The following is a 12,117-nucleotide window of genomic DNA, read 5'->3' as shown; positions in this document are numbered from 1 at the left end:
TTGAATAACAAGAGTTCAGTACATGGAAAGACATACGTTGTGTTTCAAACTCCATTGCTTCCTCCTTCTTATATAAATCTCATTTGTTTAAAAGACCTCTGGAAAACAGGCGAATCTCAACATAACACTGACTGTTACGTAACAGTCGGGATCATTAATATGTATGACCCCAATATTTTCATATGCCAGCCCATGTTCAAGGCATTACACAAGGGCAGCCAGTATTAACGTCTGGATCTGTGCACTGCTGAATCATCATACTAGGTAAGCAAGCAAGGACAATAGCGAAAAATGGCAGATGGAGCAATAATAACTGACATGATCCATGATTACATGATATTTTTAGTGATATTTGTAAATTGTCTTTCTAAATGTTCCGTTAGCATGTTGCTAATGTACTGTTAAATGTGGTTAAAGTTACCATCGTTTATTACTGTATTCGCGGAGACAAGAGCCGTCACTATTTTAATTTTTAAACACTTGCAGTCTGTATAATTCATAAACACATCTTCATTCTTTATAAATCTCTCCAACAGTGTAGCATTAGCCCATTAGCCACAGAACATATAGCTTCAAACTCATTCAGAATCAAATGTAAACATCCAAATAAATACTATACTCACAGGAATCGATGCATGCATGCAGCATGAATGACGAACATCTTGTAAAGATCCATTTGAGGGTTATATTAGCTGTGTGAACTTTGTTTATGCACTGTATAACTGCACTTATAGTCGAGAGCTGGGGAGGGCAGGGAGCGAGAGATTTAAAGGGGCTGCAGCCTGAATCGGTGCATAGTTAATGATGCCCCCAAAAAAAATAATAAAAAAAAATCTATGGGGTATTTTGAGCTGAAACTTCAGACACATTCAGGGGACACCTTAGACTTATATTACATCTTTTGAAAAGACGTTCTACAGCACCTTTAATAGAGAAAAATAGCAATACGAATAGACTATTTTACGTATTATACCATGATCTTTCTGATTGGCTGGAAGGTGTGCAATAAAACTGTTTAATGCCTCTTTAAGGCATTTAACCAAATCAGTTTAATCACTGTTCTATATCAATGCGCTGTTTTAATAGAGTGGTGTAGGTATGACGTCAGAACCCAGAAGTCTAATTTGCCGCTGGTTCCTTTGGGATTTTACTATCAGGTTTTATAATGGGGCTTTTCCACTTATTAGCAGGGTTGCCAACTCTCACGCATTTGACACACACTTTCAGGCTAAATCTCACAAGTAAGTAAATCTCACACCGCACAAGTAAATCTCATACCAAATTCAAAAGGCCAAAGTGCTGACCATTTGGCGTATGACATAAAAAATCACGAGAGTTAATCGAAAGCTGTGATTTTGGGTCACTCGCTCTTGCAGTATTTTGATGTCATATGCCATTCGGTCTGCCCAGCACTGCATGAATTCGAACATGTGTATTGATAAGGTATGGGTTTTAATTAAACCAATGAAACCTGCAACCTCTTTATTGGACCAGTATGTACAAATCACATTTTCCCCATACCATGCAAGGTCATTGTATATAAGCTGCTGACCTTACCTGCGTGACAATCATCAAAGGTATTTAAACGGCATTGTGAAACGTATTTGAGAGATTTTTTCTTTGAGAAAAATTAACATTTAGCTATGTATCCAAATGAGTAGATATTGAATCAAGATCAGAAGCGTATCGCAAGCTTAATTAATTTCTGGCCGTTCGCCACATTGGACCAGTTTGTGAACTAAATTTTCCATAGTAAAAGTAAAAACATTAAAAGTACCATAGTAAAAACATGTATTGAGTTAATATGTAAAAACACAAACCAACACATTCTCACCTGTGAAAGGTTTTCCCATTTCTTCAGGAATTTAAATCTCAGTGGTTTCACAACAGAGAATGAGGCATTTATGTATACAAATCTATGGCTCTTCCAATGACAGCTTTAACTTGTCAATGCTGGTAAATGACCATACTATAAGCACAAAATATAATGCACACACTTATATGTAAGGGATAATCCACAGCTAGCTGTGCATTAAAAGATTTTAATGCACTCCACGTCATGCATTAAAATTGTAATGCACAGCTAGCCGTGGATTATCCCTTACGTATGTGTGTGTTATATTTTGTGGTTAGCTTAACAACATGCTAATGTCAAACTCCATTGAACTAAAATGTGAGTCGAGTCGACCATAGGGTTTCACCATTTTCCAGGAACATTCTCGATTTTGGTGTTCTGTCCCTGCCTAGAGCTGTTCCCGGAAATGTCTCTGTTTTACAGCACAAATAGCCTGCTGGTTACCAGAGCAGTCATGTAGTGATTATTTTCACCAACAGAAGGGGCTGCAAACTACACTGATTACTTGGTCACGCAATGCCACTTTATGAAGAACTTAACCTGTTAACTAAAACACTAAATAGCTGAGATATACAGTATTAAAAGCACTTAGCGCGTCCGTCTCTGGCTCAGTGCCAGTGAATTTGAATTTATCAGTGATACACTGAACGTTCTAATCACACCGGTGTGAACGTACGAGTCAAAGGGTTAATCGTGTGTCGAGGGTGCAGGGGGGACAAATTGAAACTGAGTGGGCAGCGGGGCACAAATCAGATTTGAGGGGTCAATGTCCCTTTTTGCCCCCTCATGGCGCCAGCCCTGAGTTAAATTATATTAAATACAATAGGGCCTTAACAAGGTGCAGGATTGTTTCACACACAATTTTAAATGTTCCCAAAAGTACTGTTGTCAACACAGTAACCCCCAACCCACACATCTTAAAGGGTTATTTCACCCCAAAAAAATTAAATTTCTGTCATTAATTACTCACCCTCATGTAGTTCCATACCCATAAGTCCTTCGTTCATCTTCAGAACACAAATTAAAACATTTTTGATGAAATCTGAGAGGTTTCTGATCCCCATAGAAAGCAACATAATTACCACATTCAAGGTACAGAAAGGTAGTAAAGACACAGTCCACATGACTAAAGTGGTTCAACTTTGATGTATTCTCATCGCTTCATAACATTAAGGTTAAACTACTTTAGTCATGTGGACTATTTTAACAACATCTTTACTACTTTTCTGAAACTTGAATGTGGTACTTTCAGTGTTTTATATGGGGGGGATAAGAAACCTTTTGGATTTCATAAAAAATATATATATATATATATCTTAATTTGTGTTCTTGTAATGTAGGGAGCAGGACAACGGAGTTGGAGATCCACGTGCAGGCTTTATTTACAGGAGAGCGTAGTTGTACAGGCAGTAGGTCAAACCCCAGCAAACAGAAACAGGAAGGCAAGGCAAAAGAGTAGTCCAATACACAGGCAAAGGTCAAGGCAGGCAGCAAACGATCATAAACAAGGAATCAGTCCAGGGTCAAAAACACAGGCAAGGCTAGGCAGGACAAGGAATAGACAGAATGCAAACAAAGGGCTAAACAATACTCAGCAATGTGTGTATGTGTGAGTGCAGCTTATAAAGGGTCACTGATGGGAAACAGGTGTGATTGGTTCCTAGATAGGGAATTGTGGGAAATGGAGTCCAAATGATGACAATAGAACCCAGGGCACATGTAACAGTTTTGAAGATGTACGAAGGTCTTATGGGTGTGGAACAACGTAAGGGTGAGTAATTAATGACAGAAATGTCATTTTTGGGTGAACTAACTCTTTAACTATACCATGTACACCTGGATATAAAAAAATAAATAAAATAAACAATTACATTTGTAGAAAGCATACACTCTAAAAAATGCTGGGTTAAAAACAACCCAAGTTGGGTTGAAAATGGACAAACCCAGCAATTGGCTTGTTTTAACCCAGCGGTAGGGTTAAATGTTTTCCCAACCTGCTGGGTAGTTTTATTTAACTCAACTATTGTTTAAAAATTACTGTATTGCTTAATTAAAATTAACCCAAAGTATGTTGGAAATGAAAATGTATTAATGTTCAATGAATAATTATTAAACAATAAACATTTATTAAATTGCTTATTAATAAATTTATATTAATAAACTATTAAACTATTAAATTTATATTAATAAAATATTAAAGCTTATTATAAAACATTCACCTTTTGTCTATTATTGTTGCCTCTAATTGCATCTGGTTTTTAAGTTCCCAACTATTTTGGGTTCATTTTAAGCTAGCCATATAGCAATTTTTAAACAATAGTTGGTTTAAATAAAACTACCCAGCAGGTTGGGCAAACATTTAACCCAACCGCTGGGTTTGTCCATTTTCAACCCAACTTGGGTTGTTTTTAACCCAGCATTTTTTAGAGTGTATACTTTGTGCTTAAAATGAGCCTAAAATGCAAAATAACGAGCCTAATAAAGGATGTTTCCAGTTGTAAATATACAGTATATTCACAGTTTGTGAAATTAAATTAATGTCATCTTTGCACTGTAGAAAAGAATGAACTCATTAAATATGGAACCCACAACAATTAAAAACAAAAACATACACAAATTTACGATAATAACAAGAATTATATTTTGACCACTGAAAAAACATTTTAGACCTTAGTCTCCCGTGCTCTTCATATGAGAAAACTATTTGTATGACACATAAAGTTGTTTTCTATGTAGAACACTTGAAAGAAGTCACTGATTTTCCAAGATGGCAGCTGACTTTGCAGGCACTAGACAGCAAGTAAGCTCACCAGGGTTTGGTAAAGTGCCATTGGGTGTTAGCTCTAAGACTATGAAGACTTTAGTGTGTGTGTGCATACTGATAAAGACAATGTGATTATGCATGCATTTGAAATGTCATAGAATCTATTGTTTTCAGATTTATTCAGCTCTCATCTCTTACTGACAGCCAAAAAAACACAAAACCATGGCCAGAGTGCCAAAATGGATTAATCACATATGCTAAATACTGTCTCCGTCATGAGAGAACAATCATTTATTTAACAAGCACACTCACACCTTTGATGGCTGTATTAGTAGGAAGAGCACCTCCCAGTGTGGTGTAGGGTACCTAAAAGGGGGAGGAGATTCATTGATGTCTACTTGACCTGGCTAATTTGCATATTCATGAAGAAATCTGAATAAAGCTGAACATTCTGACAAACAAACACACACACACATACACACGGAAGCTCAGCATGGGGTCTAGCTAGATGATAGACAGCAAAGCCTCTTGTTTCTCTGCTACACTGGGAAATATTTTCCTATTTTATTGTTTTGTTGTTTCACAGGCGGTAGAAGGAAAACAAGCAAATGGTTTACTTTTATGGGCCATCAACAGCAGCAAAGCAGTGAATTTCCTGTTCAGAGGATAAAACTTCATCAGCGAATATAGAGCCTGCAGAAATCGATTATTTATAAGCATCTGTATATTCGCAGCCATATGATAATGCAAATTCATGAGCTTATAAGTGTAATTTCAAACTGCCATTTTAAACTATCACTACCAAATGGTAATTTCAAACTGCCAAATAAATCAGTCTGATGACTGATGCACACTAGGTGTTTATTCTGTTTCATATTTCTTACACTATCCTAATTACATACAGTAGTATGCCAGATTGTGTGTTTTTTGGAATAATATTCAGACAACCCCTTGCACAATGAAAGAGGAGGGGTTTATTGACAGTTCTTTGATGCAAATGCATGTGATTATGAGACAAAGAGGATTGGTGGTATCAAGGCGCAGTTTTGCAATGTGGTAGCATGTTTCAATATTTGTGTAAGCTTACTATATACTCAGGCATGCACATTTTACAATCAGCAGTATGGTACATACTCTTTGTATGTAGTAGACGTGCGCAAATTGGACTTTTCAATACAGATGCAATAATAATAATAATAATAATAATAATTTTCATTTCAGTAATAAGAAATAAGTATGCATAACTGTCATGAAAATAATGTCAGAATGCAAAAAAAATCTTAATGATTTCATTATTCTTTCATTGCATATAACACTTTACAATAAGGTTATTTTTTTACCATTTAGTTAATGTATTACTTAATATGAACTAACCATGAGCAATACATTTGTTAACCTTTGTTAACGATAGTTAATAAAAATGCAGCAGTTCATTGTTTGTTCATGTTACTTCATAGTGCATTAACTGATGTTAACAAATACAACTCTTGATTTTAATAATATATTAGTAAATGTTGAAATTAACATTAACAAAGATTAATAAATGCTGCAGAAGTGCAGTTCATTATTAGTTCATGTTAACTAATGTTAAGTAATATTAATTAATGAACCATATATATATAAACCTTAATGTAGTTAAGTAACGTTAATGGTGGGATAAGTAGATTTTGAAAAATGCTATTGGACATTGTTAATATTTGAAATCAACCCAAACAAACCCACCCCTCTCTTCATTGCTCCGCCTCCAAAACTCACAATCCAATCCTAACCACCCTGCTCCGAGACGGTCTTGAACCCCGGCCTGATCGCTGCTGGCATGTGAGGCGAGTGCATTAACAATGATGCTAAATACCAGATTCTCTAGCGTTCATCAATGTGCAGTGGTTTACCTGCGGAACTCTCACTATCTGGCCACTGTTACACATGCAATGCGAGAGTGGATGTCTGTTTATCAAAGCTGATGCGCAACAAAATGCCTCCTGAAAAATAAAGCGCAGTCGATGAACGAACGACAAGGAAGCACAAAAAATTAAAGTACAGTACACAAGAGTAACTACAAAGTGTTTGTTGTTAGTCGCAAACAGCACTGCAGCTCCAGACAATCACGACACACAAACCCAGTGTTAATTATGTGTGAAGCGGAATCAAAGCAGCCTCCATGTCTGTTTTCAGACCTTCCCACTTAGCTCTCTCCAGCGCTGGAAAGCTTTCCTAATATAAACACAGGTCCTAAAGATATTGCCCAGTCATAAACCTTCATTCCAGTGATATTCTTTTGAGCTCTTTTGTATTGTGTCCCATCTCTCATTCTGCAGGGTTTTTTTTTTTTTTTCCCTTTTTCAAATCTCCCTCTTGCTCGTTCTCTCTCCTCGACCATCATACGGCCCCTAATGCTGATTGGCTACACGTTTGTTGTTGGTGTCGGCCCGACTAACTTCAAACAGTGTTTGAAATTCTTCTACTTACTCCACCTTTAACTAATGAACCTTGTACTAGTGAACCTTGATGCACTTTGATGCATGTGTTGTAACACTCATAAGTTACAGTAGAGTACACTGAGGTACACCTACCTGTTTCCCTCTCTGAAGGTTCTTATAATCGAGGTGACGGTGAAGCAACTTAAGTTTGGCTCAACTCATTGCCCAGCCTCCCTCATAGTCATATATGTGTGTATACATATATATATATATATATATATATATATATATATATATATATATGTGTACATTATTTAATATTCATTATTTCATTTTAGCTTATAGATTACCCATTTCTGCCATTTTTAATGAACTGTTTTAGATCTTTCACCCAGTGCCCTCATTTACACATTTTTAAACATACTGCATGAACAGTGCCTGGGAGCAACCATTAATTAAACCTTTTTCAAGTTAAAGTTTGATGAGCATGTATTAAATAATATAAATGTGTACAGTGTGTGGGTGTTGAAAGTCCCAATGTGTGATATGTATTTAGTACTTATGGATGATTAAATATTCCAGCGGTAGATGCTAGATGCTACCCATCTCCTAAACACTGACGGATGGTGTTTTCGAAAATCCTGTAAACTTTCTGCATCTTCTTTATTTGTACATATTTTGTAAACATCATTTCATCAAAATAATGAGCTGTTAGCTCAGTTTGCATAAAATCTGCATCACTCAAACATGGCCAAAATCTAAAACTTAAGACCTAAATTTTCTTCATTCTGATATATGTAACGGAACCAGACTCGAGAGAGATAAGCAGATGGTAAGTTAAATCGAGCAATATGCAGGGAACAAGCACAACAGGTGAGTTTCAGATGCAGATGCAAATACAGTTGAATGAGATATAACTGGTAACTGAGTCTTTGTGTCTTTCAGGAGATTTTGACAAGAGATTGCCAAGGAAGATGAATTTCATACCCCATTTGCCGGTGAATTGTGATATTCAGCTGAAGGAAATCATGAAAGGACTGAAGAGGTGAGGCGCTGGAGAGCAGGAGTAGAAACTGGGGAGATGATCATGAAGAACGAAGATAGTAGAAGATGCTGGAGGTAAGTAGCTCAGATTAGTCATTAACAGAGAGCTAAGTCTTGTATCTTTGTTGTAGACCAGTCGATGAGTGTGACAGAGGTGTGCTTAAAGCTGCAGTTCGTATCCAAAATCAATTATTATTGAAATACATAACCAGCCAGTGTTCAAAACTATCTCCTTACCTTAGCCCGATTCACAAAAGTGAGGTTGTAATAATGTTTTATAGGAGCCATGCCGATGCACAACCCACGTAAAATGATAATTACGCAACTAACTGCAATTACAGGTTTCAAACAGAGATGGCGACAAAGAGGCAGAACTGCGAGGGCTGTATCCTCCGGAGGTCACATTTGAAGGCTGCATACGTCATCAAGGATGTCTTATTTAAAAAAAAGTAAACGTAATAAAGTGTACTGTTATTCCTCGTGAGGTGTAAAATACTGTAATTTCTTTTTTTCTTACTTTGCAACCTAATGGTTACTTTTCTTAAATGAGACTGCCTCAATGACGTATACAGCCTTCAAATGTACCCTCTGGAGGACGCAGCCTTCGAAATGCGATGCAGCGAACGTCTTGTAAGCAATACCGGTGTTCTGTTGTTGGATGTAAGAGTGAACATAAGAGTCTTCATTTTCTCCGAACATCTGAGACACTGAGGATGCAGTGGATTAGTTTTATTTTTGAAGGTAACATGCCCCAAATTATACCTTAATTTGTTTATGTCTGCGCAAATCATTTCACTCCAGACTGCTTTGAACGAGGAGCAATACAAGGCAGGCTTTGCTAAAAAGTTGTTACTCAATGTTGGACTTGTACCATCTGTTCATGATCCAGCTTCACCTCCAGAAGAATTAAGTGTCACACTGTTTATATCTTATGATTTTTTGAGCAAATCGCCATTTCAATCGATGTGCCTGTTAAGAAGTTCCACAACAAATGTGGCTAAAGCTATTGTTGTCTTAGACACCAGATGTCTGATGTCTATTTTAAGCCTTGTTTATATACTGCATAACCACACATTTGTAAAGAACAGTGTAAACTGTGTATGTTTTCTGTAAAGACAAGACATTAAAAATGCTATGTTTATTTGCAAAGGCCAGCACATTTAACCACTAACCATTCAGAAACGTCCAGTTGCACTCTAAAAGTTGTAACTTCTTCCTGAGTCTCTTCATCAGTGTCCGACTTTGGTTTAAACAATGTAATGCTAAACTACGGTGGCCGAGAGAGCTCAATGCGATGCAACTGAAGAAAACACATGCAAATAGAAAAAAAAAGAAGAAAATAAAAATAAAGAAAACATCTTCATCATTTTGATAACACGTGCCGCAAATACTCACAACACAACCAAATACAGAAACGCGCTGCAAAAGTTCACAACACAAACAAATACAGAAATGCACTGCAAAAGTTCACAACTCAACCAAATACAAAAATGTGCTGCAAAAGTTCACAACACAAGCAAATATAGAAACACGCTGCAAAAGTTCACAACACAACCAAATACAGAAACACGCTGCAAAAGTTCACAACACAACCAAATACAGAAATCCGCTGCAAAAGTTAACAACACAATCAGATACAAAAACGGCAAAAAAAAATAAACAAAATAACGACTTTATAGAGATGGCCGATTTCAAAACACTGCTTCAAAACAACACTTAATACAGCAAATTTTGATTTGATTTACTAAATGGGTGTACAAATCATGGTTCACCACTAACTTTTATACTAAAAATTATTCTAAATTTTCAAAAAAAAAAAAAAGGTAGGAACACGTGGACTTATCGCTGATTCAACACAAAAGATTCATAACACTCCAAAGCTTCATGAAGCAGTGTTTTGAAATTGGCCATAAGTCGTTATTTTTTTATTATTATTATTTTTTAATATAACATTAATATTGAACCACTGTACTCATATGAACTGATTTAAATATGTTTTTAGTACATTAATGGATCTTGAGAGAGGAAATGTCATTGCTGGCTATGGAGGCCTCACTGAGCCATCAGATTTCAACAAAAATATCTTAATTTGCGTTCCGAAGAATAACAAAGGTCTTACGGGTGTGGTATGGCATGAGGGTGAGTAATAAATGACATTATTTTCATTTTTGGGTGAACTAACCCTTTAACCTCATTCGAATGTTAACGAATTTTGAGTTTTCTAAATGAGCGACCGTTTACCCGAGGTGGTACTTACCCAAACCATTTTCATATAAGGGCTTTCCAGGCAACATCAGATATCAATATTCTCAGCAAACATAGCTAAAGATGCATTCTCATCTAAAGGATGCGCACCTAGATCCTCGAGCAAAGGCAATTGTGCCATCCTCAAAATCATTTCAAACACAATAAACACCTTTTATACAGACCCAGATTATACACCTCTTATTAGCCAGTTGAACTTACAATACCTGTATCAATGTTGATATGCAGAGAAACCTCTCAGCTCAAGCTATAACACAACTTTCACTGTATGCTGTATATGATGAAATATAGTTTAAATGAAATATCGATGTATAAAATTTCATCTTAACATTTGATTTTTGCATATGTGTGGTTTCAGATGTTCCTACCTTTTTTTTTTTTTGAAAATTTAAAACAAATTTTAGTACTCCTATTTAGTGAATCAAATCAAAATTTGCTGTATTAAGTGTTGTTTTGGGGAAAACAAGCCTTTCTATAGGTTTGTAAAGTTCAAACTGATGCAGCCCAACATACATGCACAACATACTCATCTGTCAACACACACACGTAACCTGCAGCGTGTGTCCTATCAGTGTTGTCAGGTCATGTGTGACAGGAAGCTAGAGACGGACATTACTGATCTCATACAGGTTATGTGTGTGTGTGTAGAGAAAGAGCATCTGACCTGGATTGCTGAGGTGTTATGCATCCAGTGGGAATATGTTTGTGGTTCAGTACAGTGATGCGGTTAGCTGAGCCATTCAATTCACACACGCAAACTTACAATGCAGCCATGTAAAAGAAAAAGTGCTAGTGTTAGTGTGTGTGTGCCACGTGAGAGAGAAACACTTTGAGAGGAGAGTGTTAGGCCATAAACTCTACACATGTACACAGATGTGAATGCATTGCAAGTGTTCTGTCCCGCTGTTAATGTATGTTGTTACTAGTTTGCTATTGCTTTCCTATTTATTCAGGAAGGTGGTGTAAATCAAATGGTTCATTGGCTTGTTCCTTTTTTAATAGTCTTTTTTAAGTAGTCAATCTAGTCAGTTTAGAGCAGAGCTATGAACCATGACTGGCTGCTTGCTATGGCTAGTCGGTGACAAGTAGCATTAAGGAGCGGTCACACTACACTTTTCGTTCCATTGACTTCCATTCATACACATGCAAATGCATCAGACCACAAACGCAAGCTCATGCATAAAATTTCGCATTTTGCTGTGTTCCAGAGTTTAAGTTTGGTGAACTCTGACCTGCGAATTCGCATCACGTGAAGACGTGTGACCAGTAGAATATCAATATGTTATGCCATGACCCCATGGCTGAATTAAAAGAACAATGTTTTTTTGCAGTAAAGTCGAGTAGATTGTATATTTTTTCCATTTTATATGTATTACTATTATGTTGAATTCATGTTTAGAGCGTGACGTCATATCACGACTGTTACAGTGTCCTAAAAAAATGTCACATGCTCAAAGTCTAGTGCAAAAATGCTAACATTATTGTTTAATACAACGTTTCCCCTCAAAATAGACTTTAGTCGTAATAAATATTTTAACTATTAAAATTCTAATGCTCTTTAATGTGATATGTTGTTTGAATTTTATTTTTGCTGTTCTGTAATGAAATAAAGTGAACAATCTCTGAAGTATTGCACATATACAGTATGGCTTGCAAGCTTCCCTTTAAATCACAAAATATGTATCAGAATATTATGACACCTTTTTTCTTTGTTTCACAATACTCAATGATTGTAAACTGAGAGAAGGAGTAATCGTGCTGAATTTTACATA

Source organism: Megalobrama amblycephala, linkage group LG19 (genome assembly GCF_018812025.1).
Source record: "Megalobrama amblycephala isolate DHTTF-2021 linkage group LG19, ASM1881202v1, whole genome shotgun sequence".
In the NCBI taxonomy this organism is placed as follows: Eukaryota; Metazoa; Chordata; class Actinopteri; order Cypriniformes; family Xenocyprididae; genus Megalobrama; species Megalobrama amblycephala.
Note: the sequence above shows the minus strand (reverse complement) of the source record.